Source organism: Apteryx mantelli, chromosome 15 (assembly GCF_036417845.1).
Source record: "Apteryx mantelli isolate bAptMan1 chromosome 15, bAptMan1.hap1, whole genome shotgun sequence".
NCBI lineage: Eukaryota > Metazoa > Chordata > Aves > Apterygiformes > Apterygidae > Apteryx > Apteryx mantelli.
Genome location: NC_089992.1, coordinates 19,386,729 through 19,414,547, shown reverse-complemented (window position 1 = coordinate 19,414,547; position 27,819 = coordinate 19,386,729). Strand labels below are relative to the sequence as shown.

General features: G+C 37.1%; 1 protein-coding gene across 2 annotated transcripts in view; it reads left to right on the top strand.

The window, feature by feature from the left end:
- Window positions 1-27,819, top strand: part of OTUD7A (OTU deubiquitinase 7A) — a 161,705-nt gene that overhangs the window by 57,564 nt on the left and 76,322 nt on the right. For both annotated transcript variants that reach the window (XM_067305330.1, XM_067305331.1), the window contains exon 4: window positions 11,567-11,703. The gene's annotated coding sequence lies outside the window, so the exon portion shown is untranslated. The remainder of the gene's footprint in view (window positions 1-11,566; window positions 11,704-27,819) is intronic.

Sequence of the window (27,819 nt, the reverse complement as noted above, 5' to 3'; positions counted from 1 at the left end):
TTCCAGTTTCTAAGGCTTGACTATGAAGCAGTTCTTGGTGATCCTCTTTTCTCTGGACTGGTACAAGTAGATATTGTGCTCTGTGTAAGAAGAGCCACGTTATTTAACTGCGGGACTCTAAACGCGGTGGCAATGCTGGCGACATTTTCACAGAGACCAAGAGATTCTGACACTCCCAAGTGTGAGGCCTGAAAAAATGTCTATCTATCCCTGAATCTTTTGATTATAAATAGTTACTAGACAATAGTTGTTTCTTTCCTTCTGTAACCCCTGCGCTGTATCTCATGAACAGCCATGGCAGCAGAGGAGTTAGACTTCAGGAGCAAGAGTGTCTCTTCTGCTGTCTGTGGTCTCTTTCCCAGTCCAGGTGCTAGGTGTAGGGACTGAAATTGGGATCAACCTGCTGGGTAGTCAGAGAAGGAGAGAGACTTGGAAGGCAGCCTGAAAATGAGTCAGGTGCAGGCCTGACTTATGGGAGAGCATGAGAAAGGAGATAACAGCAGGAGCCTTATTTTCAGTGTTAAGTGGGATTTGACAGGTCTGCTAGGATTGCAAGGGTACCCCAGAGTACTCACAAACCTTGACTTTGCCTAGTTGCCATTTAGTCAAGGACTTCAGTTATAAATGCAACTCCGGACTGCTGTAGTAGCAAGGAACAGAGGCACAGAAAGTAGTTTATATCATGTCATGTCACACAGGATTCTGTATTCTTTCATTTAACAGCACTAAACACTAACAACACTGGAGAGGGCTGCAGAGAGGTAAATGTTTCCTTTACTGTCTTATGCAACTCACCATTTATTTTTAGAAGCACTAGGTTCCTAGAGTCAGTGTGTCCCCTTTGTACTGAGGTAAAGCTCTGCTCCTTAAACCAGTGCTAATCTTCAGTACTTCTCACCACACCCAGCCCAAGAGGTAAGGAGCTATGAGATATAACAGAAATGTTTTGCTGAACTTACTTCCAGTTTTGTGCTATGAAAGTAATCATGAGCCCAGAACTCGTACTGTTTTGGAAAACTTCATTTTTACATACATCTCGTTGCATGCTGCTACTTAACCAGCCATTATATGTAGCTATGTAAACATCATAAGTTATTTTCATTGAGAAGACAAAATCCCAAGCCAGTTTTTAAAATGAATTTTAAATGTACTTTACTGAATACTGAGTAATGCTTTTTTTTTTCTTTTTTTCTTTTCTTCTGTGAGACTGATCTTTAAAGAACTGAAGGGCAACCTGAATGCTGCTGAGTTAATAACCATTGGGCAATTTGCAGCCAAAATAGATAGAATACAAAATAATTTAGAGGAAGTGTCCAAATATAGCATACAACACAATAAGTAATTGTTTTTGAAGTCCAAGCAGAATCAACTTCTACTCTATTTTCAGCATATTTGGCTTATTTAAGTCTTTAGGTATTCAGAAAAAGAGTAGGCATATATGAAAGAGTTCATATTTGAGCACTTGCTCTCAAATGTTACAGATCTTCTTGTTAAAAACTGATACAAAATGGAAAGGAAATCATCGACTTCTTGACATGACAGCTCACTGGTGCATGAGAGATCAGGGAACTTTTAAACTCTCCAGAGTAGGCAAACAATAATTTTATTCCTTGGGGGCTGGCCTGCAAAAGGGCTCTCAGTTTAGACAGCATAATTGGAGTTGCAGTTTTTAGCACACGTCCCATCCAGAATACAACTCTGGTACTATTAGCCTGGGCATGAAGCTCTTTCACTGTTCTGCTTTGTTGCTGTGGCTTGTTCTCCTTAAGCATCCATTTTAAAATGAGGCTTCATGTGAGTTCCTTGTAACCTGAAGCGTAATTTACCATTGGAAATGTGCCACTGTCACCTAGCCTGGACACCAACTTGTGCCTAAAGTTTTCTGTCATACCTTAACCAAGGAGAATGGTTCATAGTGTTAAATGCTTTGATTAGACTCTGAGTATGTCATAAATGGGCAAGCAGCTTGAGATGCTTAATCAGTAAAACAAAAGAACAGGCATGAAAAGGATATACTTGATTTACAGCTGTTTCTAGAACAGAAATATTACTGGAATGAATGTTTGCACATTCCTCTGTCCTCTCTTTCTCAGCCAAAAAAATGTGGAAGGAGGAGAATTTGATCCTTACTCGAGATGGTACTTTTCTGCATATTGGATAAGCTATCTCCCAACAAGAATATCCTCTATGTTCTTGCCCAGAGGGGTCGTTCAATGACAAGCTATTGGGAGCTGGAAAAGATGCAGTACATCCAGTCTTAGGTGTTCCAGAGCCACACAAAGCTCCTAGAAACTATAAGTGCTGTAAGTTCACTTGCCTTCTTGGGAGGCACTTGGCAAAGGGATCTTCTCAGCCACCTACCCACCTGACTTACCATGGTCAGTAAAGCCATGCTATGCTCTTTCCTCTCCAGTCTCTCAGGTTGCAATAACAGTATTTCATTGATTCCCAAAGCATCTGCTGAATTGCTTGATAATTAGATGGAACATGACAATTGGTTAAATATGCTCTTGATTCTAGTGACAATAAAAGCATCACCAAGAAGCACTGTTTGAAGTCGCTTGAGAAGTTCTCTACAGCTAAGTCTTTTTAGGATAAAATCTATTTGTGATGGGGTTTTTCTTCTGTTTAGTTGAAGCCTCTTGTCTTTATAGGTTATAACCATAGAATGCATTAATGTTATACTAAAGAAAATATTAGTTGCTGTGTAGTTTCTGAGTTAATTACATGGCATAACCAGATCCATCTCTGTATTATTTAAAACACAATTAATAGTGGTACCAGCTTAGTTCTGATCCATGTTTTAAGTATTTGACTAGTTGATGATAGTGACATTCTTATTTCCCTAACACCACCACTTTTCCTCAGATGCTAGCACCTGAAAACTCAAATTATTATCAGCTAGATGTAGTTCAACTTGTACTTTTTTATTCTGACATCTCATAAAATCCCCACAGATGGTTTGCTTTTCTACCTATAGTGACTGCAGCTCTAAAATTAGCTTGTTCTGTCTGTCCTGAAATGGAGAGTACTGCTGATTGATTGATTGGTTTAGCAGAGAGAAAAACAAGACACTTTTCCAAAATATTTGTAAATAAGAGAAAAGCTGATTCGGATGAGGGAATATCACACAAGTTCACTATCTGACAGATTGGCTAGTATAGTGGTAAGATGAGTCTGATATAAACAATTAAAACATATTATTTCTTAAACAGGTTTCTGCAAAACTAAGCAGGGATATGAGAGTTATCCTGGACCGAGTTTCCCTGCTTCTTGCACTTTGGTCTGCCACCATTTTAATTAGTGCAATTAGTTGCCTTTTTGCATGGTTTCAAGCAAAATCTGAAAAGTCTTTTTTTTTCTTTTTTTTTTCTTATGTGATCTGCGGTCATGCCTGTTGGCTGAGCATCTTTCTTAACGGATCACTACTGCTCTGTTGTCTTGGGACCGCTCCATGCATCAAATAATAATGTGTTTCCTCTTGCTTTTTTTCTTCTCAGCTGTTTATATCTCATATAATACCTTGTTAAAATCATAGCATTCCTGATCCACCTCCCCATCTTTCTATTTTGAATTGGGAGTAACAGGAGCCTTCTTTTTTTCCTTGTTTTTCTGGCTAATAAGCAGAGCTGCTAGTCAGGAATAACAATTCTGTGCCATGCTGCTTTGAAAAATTTCTAATAAATTAACAGTATGTAGTGTCCAGAGCAATGATAGATGATTTCCAGAAAATAATCAGCACCAACTTCCAAACAGCTTTGGTATACATTTAGCTTCAAATCATCAGCTAAGCAGATGAATTTGATCAATGTGTCTTTAAAAAAAAATAAAGAAAAAATACATTAAATATGAGAGAGAAATTTTTATTTTATGAATAATCTATTTCAATCTGTATGCTTTCCAGGATTCTTTTATTATAAAACAGACAAAAATACAGGGTAAAGACTTATGTTATTCAGAGTTATGTTGCCATCAGATTCGTTGACTAAGGCTTGAGAATACAAGTTCTTTCATATTTTTCCCTCCTTTTTCCCCTTCAGTATTCAACAAAGGGCAGTTTGTATTACAGAAGAGATTGTTCTTCTTTCAGGTTTACAGGCTCTATTTTCATAGATGAGTTTAGTACGTACCTTAAAAAACAGTCATCATTATTATTTTCTTTAACTGCTGCCTGTAGACGTTTATCTTCAGTGTGGTGGAGGGTTTTTTTCCCCCCCCATTCTCAGTTTTTTTCTGTGATCAACAGCAATTTCCGTTTTGTTTCTGGCTTTCTGAATTTCCTATTTCTCACACTGATATTTAACTCCAACTGTGTCTTGCTTTTCATAGAATGTAATAATAGATGATTACAATAGCGGCAATTACAACTAATGGTCTACTTTTAGAGACTGAATATCCACTGTTCCTCCTGAAGTTGGTCAGAAATGTCCCACATCTCTCAGAAATCAGGCTGCAGTATTTTAACATCAAATGTTGAATGTTAGTTGCTAATGCTGCTTTTTTTATTTTTATTTTTTGGCATACAATTCTTCTGCACATTCCCTTATAATAGCTTCCTTGAATCATCAACTTCCAGTTCTCCTTGTTGAGCCTGAATCAATATTTCCTGTTAATTATCTTGTTTTATTTTTGTTTTCTGAATTACAGCAAATACTGTAAAAGAAAGAGATTCTCAGGTTTTATGACTTTATGGGTAGCTACAAGTTATTTGTAGTGAGAGAAAATTTACAGAATGTTGACAAATTGATTTGACTAAATGAAAGCGATTTTATGGCTGCTTAGGGCATTTTATATGTCCTTTAAGTTTTGATGAAGAGCCATTCTCAAAACAAGATAACTTCACAGTAGACAGCATGTCACTACATATTTTGCTTGAAAAAGAAATTTATAACTTGCTAATAAGTATAAGCATAAGTCTGAAGAGGAATTGCAACATGAAGAAAAAACAGATTCCAAGATTACAATTGCAGAGACCTATAATAGTACAATATTTATTTTGCCTTTATTTTTTTAAAAATGGATGGTATCTTTCACATTGTCACTTGACACAAATGAAACTCTGTAATAAGCCAGGACTAAAGCACAAATGATTGAGCTTGCTTTTTTGCTTATTTCAGTAAAGGAAGTTGTTTTCAGCTCTTCCTGTTGTCCCTCAGGATAATCTCTAATTTGAGTGTAAGAGGTTTCTGACAAGGTTTTAAGAATATATTTAGTATATGCCTTGTCTTCTCTGATCACTTCTATACTATTGTTTTACAGCAGTATAAAGCTCATTTGTACTCTTTGTGCGAAGTGGACTGACACTCCTAACTTATCTTCAGCAGCTCCTGAACAGCAGTCTGACAAGTGTCAGTCAGTTTGAGAGCAGGGTGTGTTTAAACCAGCAGGCTAGGAGTTAACCTGGACGCGCTGCCTGGGGTGGCCTGGCCATGTCTGACTTCCCCAGAGCTCCCTTCCTTCCCTCTGGCAAGGCTCATTCCTCAACGGCATTTTTAGCTGTAGAAATGGCCAGAATCAGGCAGCCTGAAACTTTGCCTCTGCTAGAAACAATTTGCTGGCAGAGATAGCATAGCAAATCCATCTTCTGCAGGTACTGCTTTGTAAGTCAGCCCCGGTATGGTTTTGTCAATTATACCAGTCCTCCAAACAAACTAATTTATACCAGCAGGGATGCTTTTTATCCAGTGTAGCTGTAGCTTCATGCAATTGTCCGTCACAAAGAAATACCCCCTCCTCTTTAAGAAACATTTTAGTTACCCCTTTCTCTCTCTCTCTCTCTCTCTCTCTCTCTCTCTCTCAATAGAAATCTTTCGTGTAGACCAGACCTGAGGCCTTCAGCCTAATGTGTTTCTTTGACATTGCTCTTCACTTGGTCCAGATATCTGTTTTTTCTTTTCCTAGGAGGCAAAACAGATCTTTTCAACTGCAATAGGACCTCTCTCAGCAATTTCTTCAGGACTTGACTCAGAGTTGGTAGATGTTTGCTTAAATGGTTGGACAGTTTGCTGCGTTTTTCCCTTTCCACCCTGCAAAGTCACCTGTTGAGTTAGCAATGACAACAACTCCCTCGCCGCTTCCCGTCTCCACCACGTTGGCAGAAAGTTTTAGAATTAACCCGTTATTGAAATGTATTGTGCAGCTAAATCACCAGATTAATTTGGTTTCATTGAACATTTATTGGATTAATCATGCTTAGGCCTTGCTGTCATGTTTTTTTCCCCTAACCCTGACACTAACTTGCAAATTTTTAACATAAGCAAAGATTCCAACAATTGGATATAGGTTTAAAGGAACTGTGCTTTAATTCTGCCACAGAGTCTGTAAGAATGAGTATCTTAGAACAGTTAAACAGGTTAGCATCAGTTATCATTGCTTATAGCTATATCCCAGTTCTTTCCCAGTAACGCATAGGATCCATGACCTTCACTGCACCGCTTTTCTGGTACCCTGAGCTGTGAAAGAGTAGACGATTCAGGCTCTGATCTCCTACACGGCAGACTGTGACCGCTCAGGCACCAGCATAGCTACTGAGCTGTTCAATGACCTTTAATACTGCCTCCGTGATAGATTGTTCTGTACAGTTCAAATGGGGGGAAGGGTGCTTTCCCGCTGGATTTGTATCTGACACATGGTTTTCAGTTTTCCTAATGGGTTCTTCACAGGCTGTCAATTACTTACGTGGTTTAAGTGAAACACACAGAGAGGAGTTGCTATACTTATTATGCATTTTCAAAATGTTGTGAAATGAATCATTCCAGATTCCATGTCTCATATCTTTATTTTTCCCTCCGTATCTCTACCTGTTCTAAAAATGCTGCAGATGACATTAAAGCATAGTTTTAAGTAGGAAACATATTTAAGCTTTCTGCCCTTCTTAATTTACCCTTCCAAACTAAATGCAATAACTGAAGAACTTCAGATTTCACAGAAACAAGGGTGGGAGTCCTGGGGTGGGGGAAGTTACCAGTTCTGTTCTGCTGCATAATGTGTCTGTGTGAGCCTTTTCCTGCTGCTGTATCTTATTTAGCTGTTGTATACAGTAAGCTGATATGCTGCTTACCGTTGAATTCAAGCAACATTATGGGAATGCCTGGTCAGGCCAGATGCTTAGTATTCTTTCTACATTATACACATCTAAGGACTTCCAAGGTTGCTCTTTGTACATGGTGTGAGTATCAGAAGTTCAGTTCTGCCCTTTGACTTTCAGGTACTTACAGGGATGTGTGAGTTCCCCCTCTTATCTGTCACTGAAGCTGTGGAATGAACCAATCAGTGGGATCAGTGTTTTTAAGGGAAGCCTGCAAAAATCACCATTATTTGTTTTTCCTTGATATAAGGAACAAAACAAACTGCAGAACAACAGCTAGTCAAGCTCTGTGTTGAAAATAGCAGCTAAATTCTATACTTCAAGGCCTGAATATGCTGAAGATTCCACTTTAAAAGAATATGTTGAAAGTCTTCAAGTGCGGACTATGCACTTGACCTAGAATTAAGCATTTGAGCCTGTCTCTAATCTCTGTGTACAAGAAGATAAGGTATGCTTGGGGAATTGTACCAGTAAGACTATTCATACAGAGCTCATAATGCTAACACTTTTGATGCAGTTTGAGCTTCTGCCTCTATATCCCTGTCGATTCAATCCACTGCACACGTTTTTCTGAGAGTAAAACTAACAGCATAAGCCAAGGAGGGGAATGATGTATTCCAGTTCTCACATGGAAAAATTGCTAGTCAGGGTAATGAAGGAATTCTGGTCTTTATTTTGTTTTGTTTTGTTTTTGTTTTTTGTGATTGGAATTTAACACTATGTGTTTAAAATCTAATTTTAATTTAGAGGAGGAATCTTTTTCTGCATCAGTAGCTTGTGATAGACTACAGAGACTTAGGGAAACAGATGAAGTTAAAGATGTTTCTCATGCACTGATTACAAAGAGATTTCAAGAGATGAAGGTCCAGTACCTTTTGTTAGAAAAGAAAAACTGTTTGTACTACCACTGCAGACTGTATTCAAGAGCTGGTCATTGAAAAATTAGATCATCAAAGTACTACTGTGCTCTGGGAAATAACATAACTGTCAAAAGTGTTTACATCAATATGAAACATTAACTGAAGTTGTAGATCATTTGTAGGTGAACTGTAGACAGATGCTGTATTTCAAATCTTGTACCTATTGCCCCTACCACAGTTTGTAACATAGTCATCTGCAAGACATGGCTACGACACTTTCCATGACAACCAGAATAATCAGTTTGGTGCTTGTCATTCCTCTTTAAGAGGACCTAAATACTGATGGTGGCCAACTTCAGTACAAAAAGTTTCTCCTTCAGATGATCTTGTATCAGTTCACACTTCTGAAATACTGCTACTTCCTTATTATTAGAGAAGTCTCTTCTTCATTCATATGCTGCTTAAGCAAAGGAAAGCTAAATTAAATCTTTGCAAAGAACCAGTAAGCAACGTAACTGTTGGTGAACCTTGTTCTGAATGTAGAACTTGCACTGAAGAAGCCTAGTCTTAACAGAAACTAAACACAAAGCTGTTATTATAAAAGATAATGCCTTTGGGTTGTCTTAAAACTACTCTGAATTGCATGCCTGAAACAAAAGTAATTAAAGTGACTGGATGTTTGAGACTTTTTTTGAGAAATGTTCATCCAGGTTCAACAGATGATTCATAGAGAAGGGTTTCAACACTGTGCTGCTGGCCCTAAGCTACTGAGGAGATTGTAGTGTGTTCATTCCAATGTTAGAAACAGAAAGAGAAAATGTTTTTTTGAGTTTAGGACAAGGATTAGGTGAGAGTCTCAGAATTAAGGTACTCCTGAAAACTGGATGAAACCTTCTTCAGCTCCTAGGCTGTGGTTACTTTGGAGTATCAGGCAAAAATAGGGAAAAACTTGGAAAAGTATTGTGAATATTCATTCCTATTGAAGAAATTCTCAGTGACCTGGCCTCAGTTGATTTTGCTAAAGACTTTCTTTTTCTCAAAAGACCTGTTTAAGATCAAGTTCTGTGTACTTCATGTCAAATATTTATCTAACATCTTTAACATTCACGTTTTCTCAGCTAACTTCACACACAAGTTATTGCAGGCACCAGGCAAATGTAAAAAGTTCAAAATTGTCAAAATTTGTTCAAAATTGCAAAGAAATTGCAGCTGATATCACTCTATGCCTTGAACCCTTTGATAGTTAACGATTATTTTATGTATTTATCGCGGACCAAATTCTGGTCAAATGGGGACCATTCTTCAGTTTTTTGGCCCACTAAACAGGAGAACACAGTGGATGGAGTAGATCTTAGAGTGGGTATTCACAAAAGCTAACCTTAGCCTGTGTTTACTCAGTAGTTTGTTATGAAAGAGAAGGGAAGAGGCTCCTTCAGCGGGGCCATTCATAATAATAAAATTAAGTTTTTAGTGGACTATAGTTAGCCTCTGTGTTCAGTCCCTACACAGATTAGCACTATAATCTCCCATACACTAGTCAGGTTAACTGTCTTTTGTAAAGAAGAATTGCATTTCCCAGAAAGACTGGAGAAATGTTTTGCAGGGATAGCATTAGCTGTTGTAAGTTGCACTGTAGTTTACGAATAAGGTAGTTTTTTTACAGCGAACTATCATGTTAAAAGATATCATTTGATGAAACAGATAAATTACTTTTATTGAATTAGTTTTATCAGTGTTGCTCAGAACAGAATCCTTAAAGTTACATTGGGGAAGAGGGGAGAGAAATGCCTAAAAGGGCTGGGCTACATTACAAGCATTTCCTGGTGTCCTAGCAATCATAGTATCCATAGTAATCATTTAGATCACTTATTTTTGACAGCAAACTAAATGGAATAACTTCTAACATCTATGCATATTTTAAGTGCTACATTTTGATTTGCTAAAAGATGTATGTATTGCCAGCATATAGTTCCTTTTTCAGCTGAAGAAGTAAGTAGACAATGGATAGACAGGATCTTTTTTTTAAATCTTTTCTTTCCTGTCCTGGTGATGCATTGAACAGAAGAAATATAAGAATGTTTCAATAGTTGTTTGTTAATACGCGGTTGGAAAAGGAATATCCCCTGGCTGCTTGATTATTTTCAGGGCAGTGATAAAAGCTATTGGTAATGATCGCTAAAAGAAATCATTTGATTCTGAAGATTGTGTAACAGAGTTTTCAGTTATTTTTCCGTATCTAATAAGAGTTTCATAGTGTAGATATATCATTTTGTCAACTTTGTATACATGGAAATGTTGTTAAGGCATGTTCACATTAGATGGTTATCTTTGCAGTTGAAAGTATCCTTGAAAGTGTTAAAGTTATTAAAAGTTACTTCTGTAAGTGGGTGAGGATTTTCCAGTTTGGATTTCTTAAGTTCTCTGAGGGTGATAACGATAAGAATCATAGATGCTTGCAGTTTCTGACTGCTGCTTTTATTTCCTTTGCAATGTATGATTTTTTTATTTTTTATTTTTTTTTTACTGTCAGTTTTAAGTTTAAGATAACCTAAACTTGCGTACGAGGATGTCTGTGATGTAGTACATTTATGAATAAATTTCAACAAAGAATTGAGGATAACTCTTTGAGATGCATCATGACTCTTGCATGAAACTATATCATGGCATATATTAGCTCACAAACACTTCTTAGTAATTATTACATCAAGTTGAGTTGTTGCACAGACAATTTGGATTTTTTGCATAAGGAGTATTATCAACTGAGATTCAGTTATTTGTGCATGTGTTAGACAAGGAAATAATGTAATGTTTTGTTTTTACTACCTCTAGTTCTCACAGTTTCTTAAAAATCATGGGTTTTATTAAATTTATTCCTGTTTTAAAAGCATCATTGGAAAGAATATTTTCCACAATGAAAAGGCTTGGGCAGGTATCTGCTAAATAATGATTTTGATAAGGCTGGACTCAGTTGCAAGTGTATGAGTTTTATGAATGAATTAAATAGTGACAGTAAAACTGATCTTAAATGCCTTTTAAAATAATAAGGTAAAGCTTATAGTAATTGGATTATGTACTTGCAAGCAATAGTAATTATACTTAAGAAATAGCATTTACCTTTGCCTATAATCTATTTCTATTTCTTAAAAAATAGCCCTTGTTATAAAGTAGTGTTCCTTTTTTGTTTCTTCACGCGATTGTCCCTTTTTTCCATGCAGAAAATAGCTATATTAGTTAAGATAATTTTTCTCCTGGATAACTCTTTGCTAGTTTATTACCTTAGGTCTTGATAGCTTATGAAAAGAGAAACTTATAAAGTTGTATTTGATGAACCTTTAGAAAGAGAACTGTTTGAGGAATTTTTGATTGTGAATTACCATTTTCACCTAGGATAGGAAGGTGGGTTTTTTGCATTCAGAATTCTTTTTTTTTTCTTAATTGTCTGGGCTGTGCTCAAATAATCTTTTTAATGCAAATTATTGCATGCAGTAATTTATCTGCATCAAGAGTATTCAGTAGGCTGCTAAGGACAAGGGCAAAGTTGTTTTTTAGCAATTATCATTATTATTTTTCAAATAATGCAGAATAAGTACAATTAATATCCTGCCTTCTTCTTTTCCAGATTTCTCAGGGGACACAATTTTGCTTATTTGTACCTTCTACTGTGGCAAAAATGGATTATTTTCCTCACCAAAAACCAGCGGTATAATGCGCATCTGACACATGCCTCAAGGAAATCTTATTTAAAGTCTGTTGAAAGTAAGTCAAATGAAAAACTTGCTTAAAGGTAGCTTTAATCAGCCGTACAGCTATTTATGGCTCAGGAGTAAGTGGCCTTAACAAGAGAACTAATCTTAGCAGTCTGGCTTTTCAGCAGCAGCTGTTTGTTCTTAAATGAAAGTATTGGGGGAAATAGCTTGCTGTAAAGCAGAGGTTGCGGTTGAGCTGCTTCCTGACCGCTGCAAGCCAATGTGTCATACCTGTCTGTGTGTGGTTCCTCTCTTCCGTTAAAAGTTTACTTCAATAAATTGAAAATCAGAAGCTCAGGGGTTATGCATGAGAAACATGATCTAAAAGATTATCTGCATTGTAAATGAAGACTTAGACTCCTGTTGCTATGACAATTAATTTTAGAATTGGCAATGTAGAAGTAGGGTGCTAAATAACTCAAAATACCAGAAACAGCAAGTGGCTAAGCCATTTTTTGTGGTTTTGGTTGCTGAGCTACATTGGTTTCCTAGTGCCCGTCAGCCTAAGTGTTACACTTTTAATGCAATACAAACTTAAATTAATGAAACTGCATGTTATATATCCGGTAATGATTTTTCAGACATCTTGCTTTTTGCATACTGAAGTAAATTGTATACATGCATATTTGCGGAGTATGCAGTATGTGTATGTGAGAGAAAACTGTACAAGATTAGAGTTTTGGCCAGAATACCTTCTTTATCTGGAAGAAGGATGACATATTTGGAGGAATACGTTCAATATTTATAAGCAGTTTTTTTTCTTGCAGCATCTGGAAAAACTCATAAATGAGGGAAATGAGGGAAAAAATTAGGAAACATTTCTAAATGAGGAAAAAAGCTAGCATGTTCATATTGTTTATATTCTGTTCCAGAGAGATATTTTCCAATGTAAAAGGTGTGTGTAAGTGTTGCTTAATGAAGTTGTGCATTTAATACTAAGCCTCAGATTAACATTTGAAACCCTGATTATTGTATTCCAATACAGTACAATAATATACTGCCTAAATCCTTATCATTCCCCCAAGTGAAAGCATATTTGATACTTGAATTTGATTTAAAATGGAGGCTCTTCTGTTTTGGGGAAATTCCGTTTTCATCAGTGGCTTTACATTTACTTCTTGCACTGCTGCTTCCTGCCAGAATACAGTTAGCACACTATGAGAGCTCTTGTGAATAAAATGAGGGAAAGGCTGTCTTATGGTCAGGCTCCTTATCTGTTGTTCAGTATGAAAGCAAAAACATGATATCAATGATCTTGTTTTACCCTGAAAAAATATTAACTGAAAGACGTAGAGGATCCCTACCTGGAAAGGCTGTCTCCTCTTTGTTGGTTTATTTCAGCTCTGGCCCCCCATTTGCATGGACTTGTCATTTATCTATGACATTTTTTTCCCCTCTGAGAATATAATCATTCTTGAGTAAGAATCAGTGTTACAAAATCTCTCTGAAGCTCCATGAAAAGACAGTTGTGAAAGCGTTCCCGCAGAACAGTGGGGCAGAAGCACCGTCTGAATAGCTGAATTCAGCCCCCTGCATGTGCATCCAGCACAGCCCTGCTGCTGTGCTTTTTCCTAGGCTGTCATCAGTGGGGGAGTACAAACAGAGAACCTCTCAGAGCCTTTGATATCAGTGTTTGCAGGTGTTTCTGAACATCTTCAGGAGATTCAGGTATTCTAAGGTATTTGGTGTCTTCAGCTTTCCATGTTTCTTCATTGGAAGTGTGCTATAGCTTTTAAATACAGCATGATCCTTTCAGTCTTTTTTTCTACTTTATTTTATCTTAGTCATTAGCCGCTAATATAGGGTTATAACCTCTAATTCTTGAATAAATCTACTCTCAAAAGATGATTCAGCGGAGTCCTTTATCAATAGTTTTAGCTTCAAAGAATTCAAATAAGTGAGAAAATAGAGCTTTAAATAAACAGTGTTTCAGAAAACTGAAATGTAACTGTGTACTTCCCAGCTGATCTCTGAACTTGGGTAATACTCTTCCTAAAACTGAATTTAAAATAATTGAACACAGTCCTTCTCTTCTTTTGGATAACAGCACTTCTTTGCTGGTTCCCAGGGGGGTTTAATGTGTTGGCTGAAGATTCTTCAGCATAGCTTTCCTCATTCTCTATTTTTTCCACTTCTACGTCTAATATATCAGTTCAGGGCTTGTCTACACAGGATACTGAGAAAAATTAATGTAACTTAACTAAATGTAGGAATTTAAAGAGAGAGGCTTAAATCCCACCAGATCCCTGTGTGCACACTTCCATTCATAATTAAAATGGCCTCCAGTGAATTTAGTTTAATTCACTTTGAAAGCAAAATGAGCTAAACCAAATTAAGACTTCATTTTATTCCCAAATGAAGGTGTCTGCAAAGGAACTAAAAGACTTGGACAAGTCCAGTTAAATTTGGGTTAATTTTCCTGAGTGCCATTCTGTAGACAATTGTTACCTTAGTGGCAATACCTGACTGGAGTTCTTCTTTCTTGTTCTTCCCATTTTGTTCCTATGACACTGAGATTTTACATTGGGAGACTCTTGAGAAGGAAGATGGCCCGTAAATGTCCCAGTCACTAAATGTTCTCCTGTGATTTTCTCATGTTTTGAGAGTCAACATTTTAAGATTTGTATGTAAATACCCCACTTTGCCATCAAGTCGAGTGCATGTTACTTTTTGTTCAGAGTTGTTACCATTTTGGCTGCTTCAAGTAATGCCTTTTAACCCATCACTGTAACCACATCTGCTTTCAAGACCTTGCTCATCTAGCAACTTCTGAAGCATTTTTACAGACTTTGTAGAACTGCGTCATTGTTATTGTTTGCAAGTTGTGATCACGTGTCCTCTCTATAATGTAATTATGTAATGCCTAATAATGCCTCTTAATGGAGTGATTTGGCATTCTTCCAGCAAAACTTGGTAAGGTGCAGCTAATTAGAAGGGAGCCAGGTTAAATGTGTTTATCAGAGTTTACTTAAAAGAGCATATGATAAGAATATATAAATAATGTAATAGTTTATTATATAGTTTTTATTATGTAATTCCAGTAATCTTTTTTATACACACACGTGTGCGCGCGTGCACACACACACATATATGTGTGTGTGTGTGTATATATGTATATATATATATATATAAAGTTTCCTCTACTGTCTCCACTCAAGAAGAGCTGGTCTTCTTTGATTGGTACGGAGACCTTAAGGAACATTTTGGTGAAATGTGTAATAGCTTAAATAGTTGAGTTTGTACAGATGTGTTCCCTGAATAACATCTTGTTTCTTTCATTGGAGTTATGTGTACGCCATGGACCTAGTCATAGAAAACATTGCCAACTTTAGACCCACTTCTGTTTGTTGATTTATTTCAGCTCTGAACCCCCATTTCCATGGCCTTGGCATTTATCTATGACATTTTTTTCCTTCTGAGAATATAATCATTCTTGAGTAAGAATCATTGTTACAAATGTGATCAAATTGTCTAATATACATTGAGTTCTGTGAGAGATGTTCTTGTGAATGCTAGGTTAAAAACTGCCTTTTACCTTTACTTTCTTGGCAGCTAAAACTGGAGGGTATTTGAAGATTTAAAACAGAATGGGTGTGAGGCTGGCAAAGTCATCTCTAACCTGATTTGAATGGAATGAATACAAAAATGTAATACTAAAATACTTAAAAGATGTAGTCTCTCTCAGTTGTCCTTTAAAATTCTGTATTATAGGATTTGAGTGTAAATATCTACTCTTAACTTTAATTACCAAGACCAATGTAATCTTTGAGATCTGAGTGGCTCAGTGTTTGCTTAAGCAGCTTTTATGCACTGTGTGAAGAAGCTACCCTGTGTCCAGTGGTATGAGAGTGTCTATCAAATTTGAATTTATGGTGGGCTGGATTATCCTGCTGCTAGGCAACTTCAGTGCCATGGGAGTTTAGGGGAATAGAAGAGAGGTTTTGTAGAAATTGAAGGCCTGGCATGTCAAGGAATGCTAAAATTACTGCAAAGGTAGCAAGGATGTCCTGAGCAGAGGAACGGTGTGGAATAGCTCTTTCTACAGTTGTATTGTTTATCAATTGTCAGCCTGAGAGCTGCTTTTGTTAGGAAGCGGAGCGAGCTTCTATTTGAATATTTGTGTTTAATGAGAGACAGTGTGTCTTTCTAATTAAAGTCGTCATGTTTAGGAAAAGCAGTTCTTGAAAACTTAAATTGCTGGAAAAACTTGGTGTCGGAATTGTTGTCCGGTTGTTTGTATTTATGGTCTTGTGCAGTCTTGACAAATGAAGGTGAACATAGAAAAAACCCCAGGGACTGTATCTTCCAGCATTTAAGGTGTGATTCAGGTACTTAAATGTGTACCTGATAACTATTATAGGTAGAAATAGATGATTTAGGTACCTAAATGTAGATGTGTAGTGCCATTTTTAGAAGCTCTGTAGTATCTGGCCTGGCAAATGTGACAGACCCATACCCTTTTGGAGCAGTAGCTGGAGGACCAGAAGATGCTATGTGACATCTGAAATAGCACCACCTACCTTCATGTGCCTGAATTGATTTCTACATGTTTTATTAGACTGTACTGCTATGTTCTTCCACCACCTGCACTCCTTTGACATAACTTTTGTCTAAATTCCCATGTTTGTTTTCCTCCTTCCAATTACTAAATGTTCCTAACTACAAAAATAAGTGAATTACAAATCTGTTCACTTTTCTTCTTATAGCTATAGATGCTGTCGAGTGATTTTTCAGATAATTTCCCCTTTTAAATTTTGGGAGTTGCGCTATGTTGTGTGCAGCTGTCATCAGTCAGCCTGAATTTTATAAGGCTTCACATTATGTAGCTTCTACTTTTAGAATTTCTTTAAAGTCAGGTTCTTCCTCCTAGTTACTTTATAGTCTGTTCAAAAAAAAAAAAAAAAAAAAAGAAAAGAAATGCTTCCAGGATGGTTCTTTTCTTCTACATATTCATACTATTAGTCAAAAAAAAAAAAAGTAAGAAAGAAAGAAAACAGAAAACATCTTATGCAAAATTATGTATGCATTTCAATAAAAATTGTGTATTTTTTTTCCAGTAAAGGTGGTTATTGCTGAAATTTTCCCATTGAGAAATCAGAATTAGCAGGTTTCAGTTTTGACTTAATATAATCACTATGGAAGATTTCTCCAAGGATGTTTTATAGAAGTAATACATAAATAACACTTATTGATTTAGTGTAATTATTCTAGTAATGTATTAATTGGGTAATCTGCTTATCTGCAAATGGCACATGGCTTGTGACAGCCTGAATGCTGAATGCTTGTTGATGAACAAAAAAAACCCTTTTGAAATCCCAGATAACAGCAAGTCTCTGTTAAGTTTAGTTATCAGTTGCTGGCCCGATTAAATTCAAGTGACCAAGAAAAATAAGGTATTCTTTCTCCAAGCATTAGAAGTAATTTAATGATAAGTGTATGAATATATCAAGAAGAGAAGAGGTGAGGGATACAGATTGTGAGTTATGAAGGGTCGTCTTACAGAGATTTTCATCCATTGCTTTTTAAACAACCAGAGCTCTTAAATAGCCTTCAGGATTAAAGAAATGGGCAAAGAACAGTGAAGCAATTGTCAAATGTGAGACTAGTTCAGAATAATTAACACTTTTATAAACATTTGAGGGTTTCATGTAAATTAGAATGAACATTTCAGTAAAGAGATGTTTCAAGTAGCTTCTATTTAACTCATGAAAAAAGTGTCCTGACTAGAATTACTTCCTTTTCGTTTGCTGAAAATTTAAAGTATGTCAAGATACTTCTATTCTGTTGCAAGCAGAGATTCATTCTGAGATGCCGAGAACTAAATATACATTCAGGGACAGATACCAGCATTAACATCTAGGTAGGTATGTAAAATCAAACCTGTATTGTCAGCGATAGAAGACCATCTTGATGATGTAGCAGGAAGAATAGTCAGTCATGCTGAAACATGATAGATAGTTTAAGAAGTTTAAAGATATCCACAAAAGATAACTTCAGAGTGTTAAGACAGTGTTGATGTCAATAATTCTGGGTCTCATTTGGCCAGTGCATGATCCCAAATGGTATTTTCTGGCTGATGGGAATTGGCAGTTACAAGTGAAACGTGGAAGGCCAGGAGTGCGTACATCATGTGCGCATCATTTTGAAAGTTTTTCAAGCCAAAATCTGTTCTACTGTTTCGAAAGAAGACAAGAACAACTCTGGTTACTCATATCAACAATTTAAACAGAAATATGCTAGATGTTACCAGCAGGATATGATCCTAATGTGAAATAAAGATAAATAAGAAGACAGATAGTAGAGTGCTGGAACATGCCCGTTCAGTTTCTTGAGGTGCTAATTTAACCCTATGGTTTGGTTAATTATTTTCACTTGCATAAAGTCCAACTCACTGTTTAATCGCAGCTCAGAAGAACAAGAGCTTTGATATTACTAATAGGCTTGCTTTCTGCCACCTTACTAACAGAAATAAAATATCCTTCTTAGCTTCAACTGTCATTCTCTGAGCAGAGTGTAAAAGAAAAAAGGATTTGATTTAGGCTGTTCCTTGTGGATCTGAGAGACCTAAACTTTTTCAGACCAGTGAGTAAATCTTACAGTTAGCGGGAGAAATACTCTGCCTCCTGTTTCTCAAAAGACCATTCTGTGGTCTGTCAGCAGAATACTTTTGCTGACTCCAGTTGCCACCCTGTCAGGTAAGAGAACTTTTGTTTTGCTTTGTTTTTTTTAGGAATCAGAATCATGGAAAAAGAGGCAAGACCAAGGAGGGTGCTAGATATCAAAAACCAAAGGAAAAAGATGACAATGTCACAAGCTGTATTGCATCTTCCCATTAAAAGGATACAATTCTCTTTAAAAAGTTGCTCTTAAAGTTTGTCCATTGCAAGTAAACCAGCTGCAAAGAGCAGCTGAGTTGGGCACCAGCTGTAGATTCCAAACAGAGGTTTGGGCTGACAGGCAGCGGTGCAGGCTGTGGCAGAATGGTTGGAATTTCTTTATTAGAGGGAAATAAGAACAAAATGTAGAGCCTTCAACCCTCTGATAGAATACTAAGGAGTTGTAAAACTCTTGGATTAATGTTAATGCAGCTGATTTGAATCAGTAGCAATTGGTCCATCAGCACTGCCTGGCAGCATGAAGGCAGCACAGAGTTTGTTTACCTCTGATTTTGGTAGAATTTCAGCATGTGCTTGCAGCTGAGCACATGGTTCTGTGCCTTCTTGAACTAGTACTACAATAATTTGTATAGAAGTGGTTTGGATGAATGTGCATCAATATACATTTTTAGCTTACATCATATTTTTACGATTTTATGAAACATCAATGAATTTTTCTCATTGCACATGCTTTGCTTAGCTCTGTCAGAGTCTAATACTCTTGAACCAGGTTCTTTTAGATATTCCACATGTGGAGGGTGTAATGTTTAATATCAGATTTAATCATTTGAAGATATTTGATGTTACATGGGATTTTGATTTAGTAGTCACCCAGCAATTTATGGCACTTAACAGAACATAGCAATTGCAATATACAATTGAGTCACAGTATAGGTGTGATTCCCATTAGCAGTCTCTATATGCTCACTGTCACAACACTGGGTGACCACAGTCGCTGGAAAGGATACATGGGTTGAAACCACCTCAACCCTGCCCTGGTGCTCTCTTCAAAGTTCTTTCTGTTAGTGGTTCAGTTCTTATACTCGTGCTGGGCTGAGCCTCATATGCACTCCCACCCATGCTGATCAGACTAACTCAGGAAGACATTCACACTCTTTGGGTTAACTCAGGGGAAAAACATTTATACAACCTGCTGATCCACTCAACTGATGTAGCCATTTATCTAAAATAAAGGCCTCCGTTTGATCCCCTCTCTGTTGAGATAAATTCAGCTTTCTTTGCAATAGCTGTAGTCAGTCACTCCTGACATTCTTCCTTAAGGACCGTGGGCACATTGCCCATGCCGGTCCCCTCTGAGCTGCCTTCCCTTGTGGGCATTTATTGGTTGGTCACAAGCCCCATGGGGTATTATATCTTTTCTTTTCAGTGATTGGTATTTTGAACCAATATTTCTATTAGAATTTGGAGTCTTAACCTTTTAATGGTTACCCTCATCCTAGTAAAAAGTGTTCATTTTTCCTTTTCCTGCCCAAAATTAATAGCAATCTCCTGACAAGGAACAAAACAAGACATATGTTCTAGAAAATGTTGAGTTGCTATTAAGTTCCTTTGAAAGGTAGAGGATTGCAGATGTAGAGAATAATACTATCTTTATGCCAGCTGTTAACACTTTGATTTATATAAATTTGCCAGGCTTGCTTTGTGCCAAAAAACTAAATGTGGTTACATTTTTAGCAGTTATGTACTAGTGTTTTTATGTATCTTATCAGATGTATAATTACCATCATCTTAGGAAAGATTTATGAGTTCGTATAGTTAGTGCTTTCATGTCTTACCAGGGGAGTATAATTCTTTAAAAAAAAAAAAAAAAAAAAGTAGAAAAGAACAGATTATATAGAGGACTTTCAGATTGTTTTTCTGTGGAAAAAAAACTTTCAGCTAAGTTTAGTATGTTGTTTAGACAATCACATATCTTTTTATTGATACACTGTATTATATCACCTATCTTTACACACAAAGGTAAACATTTATAGTAGAGTCTATATTTAAACATATGCTATGCATTCACGTATTATAAAGTCAGACACAATTTGTTTTTATGTCAATTCTTCATGTATAATCACTATCACCTTTGAAAAGTGGTTACAAAATGCCCCTGGGAATTTAATATCTGTTTGCACAGATGTAAATTATTTTATAAACCAGTTTTTAGGGAGAATCACACTGTTAAACTTCTGATATTTTCTTTTTAATTGTATCTATACCCCTTCCATATGTGTATAGCCTATGTATTACAGAAGTAAACAAATTCCTACATGTTTGCACTTTCTTATGTATTTTTCCAAGTGGAAATTATACAGAGAAAGGGAAGAGGTTCAATATAGACCGTTATCATCTGGAAATTGTGTTTTAATGTTGCAATGAGGGCCATCTTATTCCATTGCCCATTGGATAACCCCTGAACGTGTTTCCTGGAAGCTCAGCGTGTTTAGCAATGTCAAAAAATAGGCCACAGAATTTCAAGAAGACTGCCCAGTTGGTGAATCTGGTTTCCTACCACTGCAGAATTTTATATTGTACTTTATTTGCAGTCACTTAGCTCAGTTTTTAGAAATAATTCCTTATTTTCCTCCCAACTCCTACTGGAAGACTGTCCCCAGTACTTCTGTCACTGGGAGCCCTCTCTTTATTTCTAGACTAAATTTGCATGTGGTTTGGTGTATTTATGAAGAGCAGCCTTATCTAGTTCTCAAACTTGTTTCTATAGGCTTTGCAAGCCAGGCTCTTTTTGTCAATTGTTTTCAGATAAAACTCTTAACTTCTGATGATCTGTAGTCTTTAATTTCACCTATTTCAGTTTGAGATGATCTCTCTAAAACATGAGTTATCAGACTTGCTCCCGATATTCCAGACAAGGCTTTGCCAACATCTCTCTTTTGTCTTTACCTTTTTGTTCCATTTTGAGTACTGCAAAACAAACACATTTATGTGTGTATGTATGTAACTGTTTCTGTAGAGAATATACAGAGGGAGAGGGAGGGAGGGAGAGAGAGAGAGAGATATGTCCTCAGGTATTCAGGCACTGAAACGTATGCTGGATTTTAATATCTGGGTTAGGATGCTGAGAATTAAGTATGATTAAAGTGTTATCCTGAATAGAAAAAGTATACTGAATTGAAGTCAATTGAAGTGAGTTAAAGGAAGTTAGGGAGAAGGCTAGGGAGGGGAATAAAATAAAGGCTGGGGAGAAGTTTGATGTTTGGTATGAGGCAGTGTTCCTGTAAGCAAACTGTTATATTGATCACTTAAAAGATTGTGCCATGATCACTACGGAACCGTTACAGATTCAAAGTCATTCCTTTCAACTACTTCTGACACAGTATTTCCTTTCCACTTTTCAGCCTGGTCCTGCATCTTAATAATTAATCACCTTGTATCTGGCCAACGAATGCTCTGAACAATTAACTACTCTCACATATGCATGCTATTCCAAACAGGCAGTCTGAAAAACTGGGTGCCTACAGTAACTATCAGTTCCTGTAGTGCTGCATTTGCTTTCTAACCAAATCTTCTCTAATGAGTTTGATTGTTTAATCATGACTTTTTTCTGTAATAATTTTTATTCTGCATATAAACATTTGGCAAGGTGTTATCTAATTAAGAGTGCAGCAGCTTTAGAAATGTTGTAATAACCAAATAGAAAGTCCCTAACTTACACACAGAGACTTTAATTTTTTTTTAGTGTGTAAATATGCTTTACTTGCAAAAAAGAATGAAAAATTGTACAGCCTTAGTTCAAATAATTTAGATGCTTTGCTATCAGAAATGGTTTTATTTGGTGCATTGTTTCAGTGTAATGATTTTGTCAACATGGTAGAATTATGTCATTCTCCATCAAACACGGCATGTCAGGAAAAATTACCTTCAAAGTCTGGAGCTGTGCACAAATAGGGTATTTCTGCCTTTCTGACTAAAAATCCAAGCAGCAAGTAAATTCAACACAAGAGCAGTAGTGTCCCTCTCAGGATAGCAGTCTGCACCTCCTCTGCATGTTACTTAACCAGCTGAGAAGAATCAGTAATGTTAATAGGCATTTGGCCTTGCTACATGGGAGGGGGAAAAGACAGGAAAACAGGCTTATTGCAGTCAGTGAGTGTCTCTCCTCTAGCTTTCCTGAGCATTGAGATCATGTATATTATTGATGGTGGTTGTTTCTTCCTTCCTCTGCAAATTATAAAAGTCAAAGAGGATCTTAATTGCAATTCAATCACTGTGTCTTGCTGAAAGTTTGTCCGTTCTTGCTCTGCTTTCTTTCTCTCTTCCTCATGTCTGTTTTTGTCTGCTATTTATAATCCTGAGGCAACAGGATTCATTGTGCCATACTACTTGCTTTTTTCTTTTTGCATTAGTTAGCACTATGAAACTCTTTCCACCTTTTAGGAGAAAAAGATTTTCATATTGTTTAACTGGATAAAGGTCTTTAATTATACAGAAGTCAAAGTTTGATTGAGATGAAGGCTGTTTAGTTCCGAGTATGGCTCAGTTTTGAGGGATAGTTAAAGGAGAAGAAAGACCAAATACAAATGAGATTTTAACTGGTATAAATTTTAAGTCCTGTTAACTCATTTCAACATTTAGAAAAATTCATTATCCCTTTAAATCTCTTTTAAATGCTGCTTCTTACAGTATACATCAAATTATCCTCATTTATTGCTTGTTTTACTATAATTATAGATTGTTATATCTAAACCATTAATTTTTTGTTTTGTTTTCGCATTGCCTAAATATGCAATCATTTAGGCAGCAAATTTGTCTTTAAAGTGAATAAATTCCAGGGTCGTCATTTTGTTTTGAGGATCAAGTAGTTTCCATGTACATTCAGTCCAAAGTACTGTTTATCGTGCACCATGTGTGACGCTTTTGAAAGGAAAACTGTAATCCTCCAGGGTGAAGAAACACTTCCTAGGAGAAGAGTATTGTGACTTTATACACCAAGACCCTTGGAATAAAGACCACATATGTATGTCTATGCTGTTAAACACAAGAGGAGTCCTGTTTATTGACAGGGAGGTGTAATGCATATGATTGTGTTAGTTTTGCTCCCAGGGTAAGTTGCTTGCACTTAATGCTTACACATCAAGGCTTAGACCAGCCACCAGAAGTAATGCTGGTGGTGATGGTTTCAAGGGTAGGAAAGATTGTGCCCATCCAGTGAGAACAAAAAGTCTGGTAGCCATCTGGGCTTTGAGTTTGTAGTTTGTAATGAGTCACTGCCTCCTTCCTTACAACCAGTTTTCTTTTCTTGCTTAGCAGTCTTTCTTTCCTATTCTATCTGGGTGTGTTTTCACAGCTAATACTAGTTTTCTGGCAAAGAGAATAATTTTTGAAAGACTATTTTTTCTCTAAATCCCAGAAAGTTGAGAAAACAGCCCTTTCTGTAACAAATAGGGGTAGTCCAAATTTATACAGGGAAGGAAAATCTGCTCCCTGCTTTCAGAGTGTAGTGTATGCATAGTTTGCGCTTTTTGTGGAGGGTGAGGTAGTGCAAATAAAATATAGTACAAATAAATTTCTTTTTTTTTTCTATATTTTTCTATAATCTATGGATTTGGTAGCAGCACATCCAGTTTATAATGTTTCAGGGCTGTGGTGAGGCCTTGACAGTATGTGACGAATGAGTTTCGGCAGCAGGTGCTGCTCAGTTGCATGTGTGGCAGAGATTTTAGTTGTCTCCTGCAGTGTTGGATGTGCCTAATTCCGCACTGGTGAAATTCAGAGTTTGCCAGGAAATTGTGTAAGAGCAGAGCTCCAGTCAGCACAACTCTGCAGATGTTATTTCATCTTCAGGTAATCCAGCACACTGAACCAGTGTTACTTCAGGTGATCAGTGGTGTGTTTGTTCTAAGTTTTCTTTCATTTTTAATGTTCATGAACATGTTTTGGCCTTGACCCTTCCATCTTTTCATACACATTTGTCTGAGTGAGCACTGTTAATTCAGGTTGTGCTGTCAATTTGGATTTGATGAGTAACAGGAAGAATTAAGTAGCATGGATATTTTTGTGCAGGTGTTTTAAGGGCAGCTGGAGGACAGAGCCTGCAGGAGTGTAGACCAGAGTGCCTGGGAATAGAGAGAGCTTGTTCCTTGCACTGTCATGGGTTTGGGAGGTCTCAATTGGGTATGTTTCCTTGGCACCCAACACAAGGCAGGTGTTCTCTAATTATATGGCTATTTATCATTTATATAATGTACTGGAACCTCGATAGTATTTCATTTTAAATTATTGTTTTTCAGTTAAAGTAGTCTTATCCCTGACTCAGTTGCACGTGGGCTGTGTTTCCATTAGCTGTGAACAGAGATATGACCAGTTTTCTATCAGTAGAGAGAACATTCTGCAGTACCAGAAAGAACTTCTTTTGGAGAAACCACCCTCACGGGCAGCCTTACGTAACCTGTGTTGCGTTGTGGTGGGTAAGAATGATGTGTATCTGTTGACATAGTTACTATACGAGTTCTGATGATCATGTAAGCCTGAGGCAATGCTGGGGTGATGCATGATGTCATAAATACACAGAGATTGGTCTTGTCTTCTGCTAGAAGGATATGGATCTTCTCAAAAATAATGTAATGAAATTTAGGTCAACATAGGCAGATTACCTCAGCAAAGATGTCTGGCTAATGGTCCTTTGTGTAGTAGTAAGCTGCAGCAGAGCAATCATTTGAGAGCAGAAATTTCTTTACTTCTTCGTAAGAGGACATCTGATCATATCCTAAAACTGCTGAGATCATAACCTCAGAGCTGAACTTTAATATCTCTGCATGTCACCACATATCAATTTGCCTACCTATCCAGCACTGTTTTCCTATAACAAAACTTTTTGCATGAACCTAACAGAAGTCAGTCAAAATCTTTAAATTCATGTATTGGGACATTTTGTCCCTCATATTTTGTCTATGTACACTTTATAACTATTTTGACTTCATATAAATTTGAATTGATTTTTCCTTCTTTCATACTTACTTGTCTGTTAAATCACTGTGGATGTGAAAAGCAGGAAAGTGAGAATAGTGATTTCAGTTGTGAATGTGTTTCTCAAGAAAGTGCTTTATTGTTTACTACTGGCTCTTCTGAAAAATCATCAGATAATTTCTGTAAAAAGTCTGTGCAGCTGTCTCACAGAAACCCCATCATCTCTTATTATATTATGCATGCTATTGGCAATTTGCTGTGCGCATTGACACCTGGGAATGCAGAACTGGAAGTAAACCAAGAAATAATTCTCGCTGCTGTCTCTTCAGCATAAATTATTTGAAATTATATCTTTTAAGTACTAACATTAAGAATATGGAAATAATGCTGATACTGAGACAACTGGTGAATTGACTTCTCCAGACCGATATGCACTTCAATTTTCCAAATTTATGAGCAGTCTAGCCCCTGCTCATGGTGACTCTACCTGAGTGCCCAGCTGGTACATTTTAAATTAGCAGTGATTGTACTCCTGAGTCGCTTCTGATTAGTGTCTGAAATTCACTAATGCTTTGTATCATTCACCTTCAGCAGATTCTTTTAACTTGATCCACATATTTCCATCCTGCTGGTTAAGATTGGTTTCATTCTTTCTCCCAGTCATTGAGGAAATTAGTTGTATCCAGTTTGTTGTGCTTTTCTTTGCATGGATGTTAGGTCCTGTTTAGTACAGTGGATCTGTGTGTGAGTATATGTATTTGTTAGGACAGTAGTAATAATAGCAGCATTTTTGTGTTCTTGCATTTGTATTGAAACAGAGGAAAGGCTTTGGTTGCTACAAAGCTTAGATGCCAAACTTGGTCATAATCCATTAAGGCAGTTTTCTCTCCTGAAGTGCCTGCATTCCTGTTTAACTAGCCTTGTCAATGTTTCCAGCTTTCCTTCTGTTAACATTTCTTTTTCTGCGTTAACTTTTAGAAATGTTTCTCTTGCCCAGTGGTGTTCCACATGTGGTGGTTCTACCTTTCTGAAATTCATTTGAATGCTACATGAATAATCAAGCATGCTCCATAACAACTTGATCTGTAAGCGTGACTGTCTGCTCAGTAGTACTAGATCACCACCTCCAGGCTTGTGCCAGTCTAGTTACTGGACGGTGTGTGCTGTAACTCAGACCACTAAAATGATCCAGGGTTTAAAAAAAAAAAAACACCCCAAACTCTCCAAAATGGAAATGGATTGTTTGTTATTGTTTTGTTTAGAATCCTTTGTATGTGGCTTCTGATATGCAAAAGGTCACAGAATCACAGTATAGTTGAGATTGAAAGGGACCTCTGGGGATTCTCTTGTCCAAACGCCCTGTTGAGAGCAAAGTCAGCTAGAGCCAGGTTGCTCAGGACCGTGTCCAGGCAGGGTTTGAACATCTGCGAAGATAGAGACTTCAGAACCTCTCTGGGGAACCTGTTCAATATTTGATCACTGTTTTTCACCAAAGTTAAAAAAAAAAAAAAAAAAAAGTCTTATGTTTAAATGGAATTTCCTGTATTTCGATTTGTGTCCATTTTCTCTTTTTCCTGTTGGCAGGCATCACTGAGAAGAGTCTGGCTCTGTCGTCTTTGCTCCCTCCCATCAACTATTTAAACATATTGATAAGATCCCCCTGCTCTGAGCCTTCTCCAGGCTGAACAGTCCCAGCCCTCTCAGCCTCTCCTTGTATGCCAGATGCTCCAGTCGCTTCATCATTTCTGTGGTCCTTCACTGGACTCACTGCAGCAGGTCCATGTCTGTCTTGTACTGGGCTGCTCAGAAATGGATGAAGCACTTCAGATGCGGCCTCGCCAGTGCTGAATAGAGGGGAATAATCACCTCCCTTTACCTGTTGGCAATGTTATTCCTAATGCAGCCCAGCTATAATGGTACAGTGGTATCAGTGATGTAGAAGTATAAATGGAATAAACATGTAAGTGATATAAAAGGTACAGTGGTAGCAGTGTAAGTGCCAGCAAACTGTGAGGTGGATACCAGAATGAAAGACTAGGGTTAGCAACAGTTTAATCTGCTTTGCTACTGAATAACATGTATTTGTGTAGCCATCTCCTAGACACTTTTGATTTGTTGGACTAAGTTGGATTTTGCAGTCCTCATCCTTGAAGAGAGGAAAGACACCCTTTTCCTGTTGCAGAAGGTTAATGATCTTTGTATGCTACATGGATACATACTTGCAGAAATAAGCAATTTCTAAAAAAGCAAAGGCATTCAATTTTTAAGGTTAAATATAATCAGCTAATTGCCAGTGTAACGTGAGTTAGCTCATGTGAGCAAATTAACAACCATCAATGGGACACTGGCTAATGTGCCAGCTATCAGCCTGATCAAAGTGAGGAACAAAATGACTTAAACTAAGTGATGTTTTACCCTTCAGTTTTTAAGATCCTCTAGGTTAAGATCCTAATGGCAATGGCAACTATATTCCCCCCATCACAAGAGTTACTTAATGGAAGCCTATTTACTGACATGATTTACTTTAAACAAATCCTCAT